Source organism: Prionailurus viverrinus, chromosome B4, assembly GCF_022837055.1.
Source record: "Prionailurus viverrinus isolate Anna chromosome B4, UM_Priviv_1.0, whole genome shotgun sequence".
Classification (NCBI taxonomy): Eukaryota; Metazoa; Chordata; class Mammalia; order Carnivora; family Felidae; genus Prionailurus; species Prionailurus viverrinus.
Genome location: NC_062567.1, coordinates 25,181,560 through 25,193,294, shown reverse-complemented (window position 1 = coordinate 25,193,294; position 11,735 = coordinate 25,181,560). Strand labels below are relative to the sequence as shown.

The 11,735-nt window shown below is 45.2% G+C and overlaps 1 pseudogene; it reads left to right on the top strand.

Annotated features, from left to right (window-relative positions):
- Positions 1 to 2,282: 2,282 nt before the first annotated feature.
- LOC125169517 (dCTP pyrophosphatase 1-like) lies at positions 2,283 to 2,963 on the top strand (annotated as a pseudogene).
- Positions 2,964 to 11,735: the final 8,772 nt, after the last annotated feature.

The window sequence follows — 11,735 nt, the reverse complement described above, 5'->3', positions numbered from 1 at the left end:
CACAGCGAGTGCTCGGACTTTTGGCCCAGTGTCCAGCCTGCTCCACCACCCAGCCCCGTCTCCCTGGAGAAAGTGTTACGTGTAGCTGAGCCCGAGTCCTAGCAGCCCTCGCGAGGCGGTGCTTTTAGAGTCTGGGCAGATTATTAGATCAGGATAAGTTGAACAGCTTGATGGGATTTAATTGTTTGGAAGGTAGTCAGCACATTTCCCAACACTAAGGGAGACCGCTGGAGTCTGCTTTTCCCCCATAATGATGCTACCTGATTTTTGGAGAGTGCTTTCACGTTGACGCTTTGCTTACTTGATTCCAGACCCAGTCCGGGATCTGTGTGAAAGGTTTCATCTTCGTTAACATGTACAGTAGCATACTGGGGGAAAAACACCCAAGATGATGGGAGATGAACCAAAAGGAGACAGGCAGGACTTCTTTACGCCACCTCTGTCCCCGCTTACCAGTGACCTGCCGGCCAGGTGTGCCCCGTGGGTGCCGCTCCCTCTGCCCACTAGGCACCATCCACTTCCCCGTGTTGCCAGGTGAGCTTTCTGACCTCAGGGTGCCTCGAGTACTGGCTGCAAAGGTGTTTTACTGACTTAATGTCCACGGAGACTCACTTGAAAGCAAGCTTCTGGGTGAACCCGAGAGTAGGGGTGGGGCTGCTGGAAACAGGGCTGGGAAGGCACTGCAGGCTTGCAGGGTCCACAGTGGCACGAAGCTTGCACGCCTCCACGGTGGTGGAGGTAAGCGGTCCCCGGGAGAAGAGCTAACCTTTTCTTTTTTTAAAATCTGTAGTCAGAGGGGATGCCCTGCCAGGCCCTGGGTCTCCTCTTTTTTGGGTGGTTTTCCCTACAGATGCAGCTGAGGGCTCCACCCCACCAGACTGTGTGGAAGAAGCTGGAAGGGATGAGGCTGCAGCCCCGCGGAGCCAGGGCAGAACCAGCCCTAAGGCCCCCTGAGCGGGGAGGGGGGGGGGGTATCAAGCCCAAATTACAATGTTCAAAGGAGCACAGGTCTTAATGCTTCCACACTCGCCCTTCCATGGTCTGCCCTGGAACAGCAGCCAGGGAGATTCCTTTGGAACAGATCTGGTCACTCTGCTGCTCCCAGCTGGTTTGACAACACCCCAGCCCTCGGCACTGCACCCCTTCCTGGCCTCACCTCCTACCTCTCTCGTCTCAAGGGCTCCAGCCACAAGGCCTCCTGCCTCCCCCTCTTCAGCCATGCTCACCTTTTGCACTAGCTGCACCCTGTGCCCAGCATGCTTGTCCCCCAGAAATTAACATCCACCACCCCTTCAAATCTTGCATCAGACTTTCCTTTCCTAATGCAAACTGTCCTCCCCACCCCCACCCCCCATTTCCTTAACGGACCCTGCTGCCTACTTTTCCAGAGCACCATTCATTTTTCAACCCACAAATATAATCATTGATTATGTTCACTGTCTGACTTCTCCTGCTAGGATGTGAACGTCCCTGGGGGCAGGAACATCTTTATCTTACTGACATGTCCCCAGTGCCCACGTAGTGCCTGGTGATGCTTGGTTGGGTAAACGGATGCAGAAGTGATCATCTTTGGTTACAGACTGTGGCTGCTCCAAGGTACCCAGCACCCCTTTCGTGCTGGAAACTACAAATGCCCACATCAGCATCCAGGCTTCTGGAAGAGGAGCTGTAAATGCTAGGCAGGGAGTCTGGCTCCTGCCAAGACAGCTGAGAGGGTTCTCATTTCAGCCAAGACCTGCAGCAGAAACCTAGTCCTACAGGCTGTAGGCATGGGGTGTGGTGGGGGGCTCTAGGGCAGGAGACGGCCAACCTCCAGCCTCGGTTGGGGACAGCAAGACTCACTCTAAACCCCTCCACTGCCTGGAAAAGGTGACCTCAAAACTTTCAGCCCTAGGCTTGTTCCAGGTTGAGGCTTGTAGGGTTAGATAGGAAATGGTCAGGACCAGAACCTGTTACAGAATTTATAGGGACAAGTCCAAAATGAAGATGTGGGGACACTTGTTTAAAATGCATTACAAAGTCAGGGGCACCTGGGTGGCTCAGTTGGTTAAGCATCCCACTTCAGCCTAGGTCATGATCTCATCGTTCCTGAGTTCGAGCCCCGCGTCAGGCTCTGTGCTGCCGGCTCGGAGCCTGGAGCCTGTTTCAGACTCTGTGCCTCCCTCTCTCTCTCTGCCCCTCCCCCACTCATGCTCTGTCTCTCTCTCTCTCTCTCTCTCTCTCTCTCAAAAATAAATAAAACATTACAAAAAAATTTTTTAATGCATTATGAAGTTCAAGGCATGTCTCGGGCAAATGGGGACACGTGTGAGGACACAGGGGGAGATGGCAGTACTTCTCCTGACCCCTTCAGCTTCAGCCCAGAGCCCACACTTGAGGACACTGCTGCCTCTGTGCTGAGTTTGCTGCTCAATGAGACTGGTGCCAGTTTCACCAGGCTCAGGACCTCCCATTGGCCTTGGGGGGAGGGGAAGGAGGGGAGCAGGCAGAGCTCTTTCAGTGGAAGCGCGATGAGGAGGCTGGCCCCCAAGCCGGACCCCCCAGAGAACAGGCAGCCTCTCAAGGGGAACTTCGTGATGTCTTCATCTACTTGGTAGAAGTCACAGCCCACTGCCATGTGAATCTGCCCCAAGTGGTACTCTCCAAGATGGACATCAACTGGCGGACTCTGCCCTCAAAAATAGACTTGCTCTGGGGCACCTGGGTGGCTCAGTGAGCTAGGCATCTGACTTTGGCTCAGGTCATGAGCTCACGGTTCATGAGTTCGAGCCCCACATCTGGAGCCTGCTTCGGATTCTGTGTCTCCTTCTCTCTCTGCCTTCTCCCACTCATGCTCTGTCTCTCTCTAAAATAAATAAACATTAAAAAAAAAAAATAGACTTGCCCCATGAGGCCACCTCTGAAGGCCAAGCTTGGAGCCTGCAGACCTTGCCTGTGAGTCCACAGGCCAGGCCTCAACCTAGAAACATGAGCACAGGACCTGCAACTCGGCATAGCATCCGAGAAGCAGAGGATGGCCTGGCCATGGAACTTTGCTGTAGTCCTTTCTTAACGGATCATGGGCGTAGGGGCCCTGCTTCCTAAGTTCTGAGGCCCAAGAACCTTCAGAAGATAGCCTCCTGATACTTTCTACAAAGGTTTTGATTAGCAAAAATAAAAATAATTTAAAAAAATAAAATGGATTAAGAATTTTAAGATGCTGGCCACAGAGCATTAAACCAAGTGGGCGAGGACTGACAATGCTAATGACATTTCATGGATCCTCCTGCCAGAAAACTCCACAACAAACGTAAATCACTTGTGTCTGAGACGTGTAGCATGTTTCTCCTTGAGGAAAAAGCCCTCGGGTGGAGTGGATGAAGGTACCAAAAATTGTTTCTGCACCACTAACGAAAGGACCCGCCGTTGCGTTTGCAGGGTGGGGTGGGATGAGCAGTGGCAAAATGAGGTGACATCAAAGGTGGTGTTGGGCCAGACTGGCTTGATGTCCATGTGAAATGACTAGCCAAGACTCTGGAACATTCTCCATTCAGAAAAGTGGTCAGTGATCAGTGACAGGTAGGTAAAAAAAAGAACAGGGCACCTGAGTGGCTCAGTGGGTTAAGCGCCTGACTTCGGCTCAGGTCATGATCTCACGGCACGTGGGTTCGAGCCCCGTGTTGAGCTTTCTGCTGTCAGCACAGAATCTGCTTCAGATCCTCTGTCCCCTCTCTCTTTGCCCCTCCCCAACTTGTGCATACGCACGCTCTCTCTCCCTCTCTCTCTCAAAAATAAACATTGAAAAATTAAAAAAAAAAAAAGAAAAAGAAAGAAAAGAGCAATTAGAAGGAATAAAGCCGAGGTTGAGTCACGTTGTTGTGGCTTTTTATGCTGGGAAGCCCAGGGCCTTTCCACATGAATCAGCTGAAAGTCTGCATTACTAACATTTAAGTAGGCTTCCTTGGATATCAGATGCTGAGGTAGGTGCCATCCCCTCACATTTGGATGGCCCTTTACAGTCTAAAACCTGCTTCGATATATATAATGCTTTCAGTGGACTCTCTCAATAAGCCTACTAGGTTAGCAGGGTGTTGTTATCGGCAGACAGGCAGACTGACTAGTCTGAGTCCACAGAGTCAGTAAGGGCCCAGAGGGGGCACGAGAACTCAGTTCTGCTAGCTTTGAGTCTAACGCTTTTGTCCTTTCCTCCAAGATGCTTCTGTCATGGGTGGTGGCGGCCATCTTTCCAGAGCTCATGGCCTGAGACAGACAAATGCAGCCCAGGGCATCACAAGCATATAGCAACGCGTTGACTAACGGTCTCCAATTACCGATATCCTGGCAGCAAAAGGGCAGTGAGCTGCTAGGGATGCAGAGTATCAGCTCCGCTTTCAGGAAAAACTAGGTGTTCAGAGGGATTGGATGTTTCTTTCCCTGATGCAAATGGTACCTGAACTGCTTTTTGGGGGCATCCGATAAACGTGAACTACAGCCTAAGTAAAGATGAATAAAGGGATGCTCTCCTGAGTGAGTAAGCATTTTGAAATGGCCCGTTAACCTCTTATCAGAAGGATTCTTTCCTTCGAAGCGCATTGGTCACTTCCTGCACTAAAAGGTGTGCAGACGATTTGCCACATCACATTATTATGCACAGCTAACTGCTTTGCAAAAACTTGTACCTGCAGATGCAGTCAGTGGGTTTGAGTTAAATACCTCAATCATTAACTTTTTCTCTAAAAACTAACAAGTGCAATTAGCCCATATTAATGAAATAATCTTGAGTTCTTTTTTTTTTTTTTTAAACCGAAGTTCCATTTGAGTCACACAAAAAAGAAAATGCATCTAAAAATCAGTTCCATTTTAGAACAGGCACATGTTCCAAACAGCTGAACTTATTTTTCCTTCTTCAGATTCTGCAAAATTCACTCCCAGGTTTACTCTCTATGCCAAGTTTCAGAGCTGAGCAAATTTTTATGGTCTAGTTATAAACCCTAGAAAAACAAGGTTTATAGGAAATGTTGACACAACCTTAACTAAAGTGGTGTTAGCTGACACCTCTATATTTTCAATTTGGGGATTTCTACTGGGAAAATATAAACGCTAATTCAGCAAAGGAAGCCAACTATAATAAAAATGTTGTAGTCTTCCTGTTCACCCCATGAAGTTCTACTTCAAAAGATGCCAGTGCAACATGGAGGTGAGTTAGAATTAGTATGCTCAGTATGTAGGGCACCTGCAAATAGCTAAGCCTCCTGGTTACTATAAACTTTGCCTGGGAATGCATGACCTCACCATGAGTCATGGCTGCCCACTGCAGTCCAGTCAGAGAGGTGGCGGCGGATTCCAGGTCTTTACGCGAAAGGCGTCTACTATCCTTGCACCGCGCACCTCCAAATCTACCATAAATAGAGACCAGGGTAGGTTTTCCACGGACCAGCAGAGCGAGCCTCCAAAACACAGAGAAGCCAAAATGTTGAGAGTTGAGTAAAGGCGCACCGCGGACGTTGATCCCGAGCACAGTCAGCTCAGACTGGGGCCAGTAGCGGTGCCAGGGGGACCCAGGTGTGAGGGCATGCCAAAACATCAGGACAAAGAGCCAACGACAGTTCTCATTTCCCCAATCCCTCTAAACAGCCCAGATGAGAAGCACATGTGTTCCATATTTAGGCTTTGATTTTTTTTTTTTTTTTTTTTCCTTCTGAAACAAGAGGAGGTGGGAGAAGGGGTGAAGTTTGACTCAGGTCCAGAGATAAAGACTGACATACACAAATGGACCATAATAGGGGGCAAAGTGAGTTAAGCTGAAGTAAATGTTTTAAAATCCTCAGCTAGATAGACTAAACAGTATTGGCCGAGGAGCCAAAAGACCCAGCTGTCTGTCCCGAGGCTCCCACCGGGGAAATGCGACTCCAGGCAGCCTGCGGAGCCTCCCCGGTGTCTCTGCTTGGTCATCTGTAAAATGGAGGCCGGCCTCCATTACGCGACAGCGGCGAGGAGTAAGTAATGGCCCTGGAAGTGCTTGGTGAATTTTAAACTGCAAGACGAATGGGAGTATTATGCCGTGTTGATTGCATTTCTCCATTGGAAAACTGTGTTCAGAAAATGGAAATATTTTCAATCGAGGGACAAATCCATCAGGATAAAGGGGAAAAAAACCCTTCCTAACATATTTGTAATTGCTTTTAGTTCATCCTAGAACTGATTCAGAGGGCCGTTTACCGCTGACATCTTTGCTTTTGTATTAAGTCTAATAGTCTACTAAAAAGGCCATTTGGGTCGCACCCCAATTACCATCACATATGTCTAAACTTCACCAACTCACAAGGGACCGCTAAGTTACATATCTTCATGAACAGAAAGTATTTTGGATGATTATTTCTTCCTCCCAGGTTTCTAAGGCTGTTGGCAGCATTTTCCCAGAGTGTTTTCAAAAGCTTTCACAAGATATCCTCCTAACATTGGCAAAAAATATGAAGCATACTTTAAAGGCTAATGCTTAACTTCTGTAGACCCTGATTTTTATTTATTTATTTTTTTTTTCAGGTTGAAAAGGAAGACAGGAGTTTCTGGATGTACCTGTCAAGACTAAATGATTGTTCATTTCCTGTGAATTGGGAATAACGTAATCACATGCAGCTGGGGAGCTAGGCTGTGTTTCTTGCTTTTTCCTCTTCCAGAAGCTGGGTCCCTTACCAGCTGGGAAATATTACTGTATGAACGTGCTGAAAAACTTAAGGGAAATGAAAAGAACAACAACATTCTAGATGTCAGCAATCAGTTTGATGGTCTTACCTGTACCAACCTGAGAGGATCTTAATAGCAAAAGTTTGTAAAGATTAATTTAATTTAAACTGAGTTCTTAGATAAAAAAAAAAAATAAAACAAGTGTTTACAGAGTCACAAAAATCTTTGTCTAGAATTGAGCTGATTAGAATTAACCCTGTCACAATTACACACGCCAATGACTGGGTAAGTTTGAGAGAAACAACTTAAAATAAAGTATTTTAACCCAAGAGAAATGGATTAGTAGGAATCAAAGTATCCGTCCTTTGCTAATGCAGTCATTACCTGGGGGAAAAAAAAAAACCCACATAAATTTAATGCTGAGTTTAAAATTGGAATTCAGCAAAATGTAATCTCGGGCACTTATTTTAAATGCACGCTTCTATCTTTTAGTATAATAAATTTTGTTCGGGGTTTCATTAGCCATTACACTATACATTGTGATTATGTCAGATATTAGATGCTGAGAAATGGAGCCAACATCTCACTTCAGGTGGCTCCTGTTCCAACTCATCATCAGAATTAATTAAAGAAAGAGGAGGTGGGATGGGGAGCAGGAGAAATGTTTGGATTAGTCAGGTCCCCGTTTTTTCCTGGGAAGGTGAGGAATGGAAGGAGAGAGAGGCCAAGGCAGAAGGAAAGTCTCTGTTGGGATGCCTGGGTGGCTCAGTCGGTTAAGTGTCTGACTCTTAATTTCTACTCAGGTCATGATCTTGCGGTTCATGAGTTCGAGCCCTACATGGGGCTCCACGCTGGCAGTGCAGAGGCTGCTTGTGAGTCTCTCTCTCCCGCTCTCTCTCAAAATAAATAAATAAACTTTAAAAAAGAAGAAGAAGAGGGGCGCCTGGGTGGCTCAGTACAGTTTAGCATCCGACTTCGGCTCAGGTCACGATCTCACCATCGTGAGTTCACGCCCTGCATCAGGCTCTGTGCTGACAGCTCAGAGCCTGGAGCCTGTTTTGGATTCTGTCTCTCTCTCTCTCTCTCTCTCTCTCTCTGCCCCGCCCCTGTTTGCACTCTGTCTCTGAATCTGTCTCTCTCTCAAAAATAAATACAGTAAAAAAAATAAAAAGAAAAAAAAGAAGAAGAAAATTCTCTGCCAATGGAATCTTGTGGCATCACTGCCCATCCTACCCAGACTTGTGCTTGGAAGAAATTTGGGGCCTCAGGGGAATGTGAGGGGCTACAATCGCCCTGGATCACCATGTGCATGTGCATGTGGTTGTCACATTTGGCTAGGCATCAGAATTACTGAGAGAATTTTTAAAAATAGAAAACAACTGGGTCCCATCCAGTCCTGGGATAAAGCTCGCGCATGACATCGTTTTTGGTTTGTTTGTTTGTTTGTTTTTAATGTATGTTTTTAACACACCCAAGCCTACAATTGATTCTGAATGCTGAGCCAACATTGAAAACCAGGGGTAGGCGATAGTTGGAAATTAACTAAAAGGTGAATTTGACAATATTGCACCTTATCTAAGTCTCTTTCATATTGTTTGAATCCAGAGAACTGCCTTTTCTGATGTCTACCAAACACAAGATGATGAGGATGACAATAATAAAAAATATCAATGCTGCTGAAGCTCCGTGGGGACTCTTCAGAATGACACAGCACTTACGCATCCATTAGGTCATTTCTTTTCCCTCTTCTCTCTCTTAGTGCTTTGAGGCCAGCAGTGAGAGCATCGTCACTCCATCTCACAGGTATGAAAGCATGCCACATCCTGCTAAATCCCCCACCAGTGCGAGTGGGTGGGCTGACCCCCATTTCGTGCCCCTTCCCCCTTAGCAATCCCATCAGCTTGGCCTGACAGCTGGTTTTGTGGCACACCTGGGACAGCGGGCAGGGAGGCTCCTCTGCCCTGAGTTGATTTTATGCTCCTGTAGTAGAAAAGGCAGAGAATTCAGCGACTTGAATTAGCTCCCAACTTGACTGCAATTGGAAAGAAGCTTTGTGTTTTGTTTTCACTTTTTTTTAAATTAAATGCTTTTTCTTTAGTTCACTTATTTATTTTGAGAGACAGAGCGAACAAGAGAGGGGCAGAGAGAGAAGGAGAGAGAGAGAGAGAGAGAGAGAGAGAGAGACTCCCAAGCAGGCTCCACACTGTCAGCGCAGAGCCCCATGAAAGGCTCCAACTCAAGAACCATGAGATCAAGACCCGAGCCGAGCTCAAGAGTCAGAAGCTTAACCGACTGAGCTACCCAGGTGTCTTGTGTTTTGTTTTCACCTTAAAGAGTTGGCTTACATCCAGCATGTACGATAGATATGATAGATTTTTGCCTTTCCGTTTTACACAAGTCCTTTTCTGAAGCTTATACATGTCTCCCTTGTCCATGTCGTTGCTTCCTGGGATTCAAGAGAGAAGAGATCGTGAGGAGAAAAAGACACAGTGGGACGGTAGACGGCAGGTTGCCCCTGGCAGGCCGGGTGGAGCAGGCAGCTGTGCAGGGCTCCTGCCTGCCAGCTTCTTTCACATCACGAGAAGCAAATGGCCCCCAGGTGAAGGATGGAAGAAGCAGCTGAGAAATCTTCCTGTCATATTTGGGTTTATTTCCCTGCCGCCTGAGTAAGCTTTCAGTAACCTTGGTCTTTCGATTCAACTATTTTGATGGAAAGAAATAACAATCACGGCAACTGTGGCTGATGGATGTTAAGAGCTGGACCTTACCCTTTCAGGGGAAGACTGCTTGAGAATGGACTTGAGGACAAAGGCGTTACAAAGCATGGCACCGGAAGCTATGTTTTTGCTGATTCGACTTACCTTATTAACAAGATCATTTCATGTTATATGTGAACATAAACAAAACTTCCTAGGTAATCGTTGAAGGTGTTGGATGCTGTGGTAGCTACCACTGTGGCAAAAGGGCAGTGTTGAAGTGTAATCAATCTCCCAGATAATAATATTTTACCGATCAATAACTTATTGTACTTACAGGTTTGCCCTGTCATATAAAAATATATTTATAAAAAGTATCACCCAGACTTTAAATTAGTAGACTGACTGTTGCTTTAATCATCTTTTATCTTCTACATGTGTGAACCTAAAAGGTTGATGGTGTTTTAGTTATGTCTACATCACATCTGATTTCACAATAGCCTGTGGAGAAACCTATTTTTGATAGTAATAAAAAAGGATTTCGTATACAGTTGCATATATGGAACTTAGCTAGTTTTTTAAACCAGGTATGTAGAGCTACTTTCTGGGATAGGAATCACAAATGGGTTTCATCCGAGCACGAACTGGGCAGTTCACAGAAGTGGCATCCTGAGAAAGCTGGTCTGGGCTCAGCAAACGTGTGTGCGAGATGGATTAGTGATGTCTGCCATGGAAGGACAAGGTCCTGGTGCCATCTGTGTGCCATCTCTGCCGTGGGAGGAAAGGGAAAATACTGAAATATGTAGCAAATGTGTATTTCACTATGCACAAAGATGCATAAAGAATTCCTCTGATGACACAGTTTTTGCCAGAGCAAAGACTCAATCGATAACTTCAAATACTGTTAGATTTCAGAGTATTATTAAAAATACTTAATGCATATCTGGGTGTCTAAAAGAGTAAAGATTATTCATTTTTCTCAACATGTTACAATTGTTATGTGAAATTCTGGAAATTAAGTCTGTCATCATTATGGTAGTGAATATCAGTCAGAATCTTCCAATTATGTAAGCAACTCACAAATGAGTCTTTTTCCTTGAATTCCATCAGCTCTGAGGTACACTGCAGCCTGATTATTTTCATTAATGTAGTTTTCATCGCACTCAAAGAAAATGCCATTGTTTGGTGATTATGATACCCATAGGGAAGTCATAAAGTCTGTCATATTCCTAAGTTCCATCTAACAGTATCAGTGAGGATACAACTCTAGCATAGTCATTTATTTCCTGTTAAAGATAATATCAATGGAAAAGCAAAGTGGGGTTATCCCCCTGGAGAGACCATGAGTTTAAGATGATTAATGTTGTAAAGAAATAGCTTTCTTATTGAATAAATGGCCTTTTCATCAGATCGTTTTAAATTGCAAAATTTAATTTCAGATGGAAGAAAACATTCCTCAATTATACTGCAAATAATGACATATTTACACACTTCTTTAGCATGTTTTCTGCCAAAGATTTATCATTTCAGATCATTTTCATTGTGTGTTTCTTAGTTGCATATTATTCCTCTTACCTTTCAAATGTATGGACACTTTTCATTATTCATTGATTGAGTTCTTGAGGACATGGGTTGACTACAAAAGGTTTGATTCTGTTTATTTTATATAGCCAGGAAAGTGACCAGTCATGAAAGAAACCCTCCAAGAATTTGTTGTGTTTCCGTACTCCTCCTCCTCTAGCTGTTAGCCAATAAATCCATTTTCAGTCAGCAAATCATAGTTCCATATTTCCAGGTGCCATCTAACCCATTGAGCATCTTGACACTTTCTCCAAACCAATGTTTGGAAGTTTCTTTTAACACATCTTCTTCTCCTTTTCTTCCTGGGTGTTCTATATACAGGACTTTTTTAGTGGGGGAGAGAGTGACAGTGGAGTTTGCTTTAACTATGAAAGTGCTTGCTTGAGTTACAGGAGGAAGCAGGACACGATTTTTCTGAATTCTTACCTTGTCCTTTTAACGAGGCACATTATCTTTTCTCTTCCCATGTATCATTTGCCTTTAAGGATCTCTGGGGAATAACTGCTAAAGCTGGAACTGGGTCCTTCCTGAAGCAACGAGGGAAGTGGGGAGTTTCTCCTTTGGGGTCACTGTTTCCAAGATAGTTGTGTTCACCAAGATGGAAATTTACTCCAAAATTATGTATATGCCAGACCTCTGGGAAAATAGGTGTAGGCATGATTTGCTTTTATTCAACCCTAGTGGCCAGCACAATAGATACCCAGCCCTCAGAATAGCTTTTATTTTATAGGTAGGTATTCTGAGCTGGATGAGTAGAAAGTGTTTAATTGCCTTAATTTCAGCATTTGACAGAAA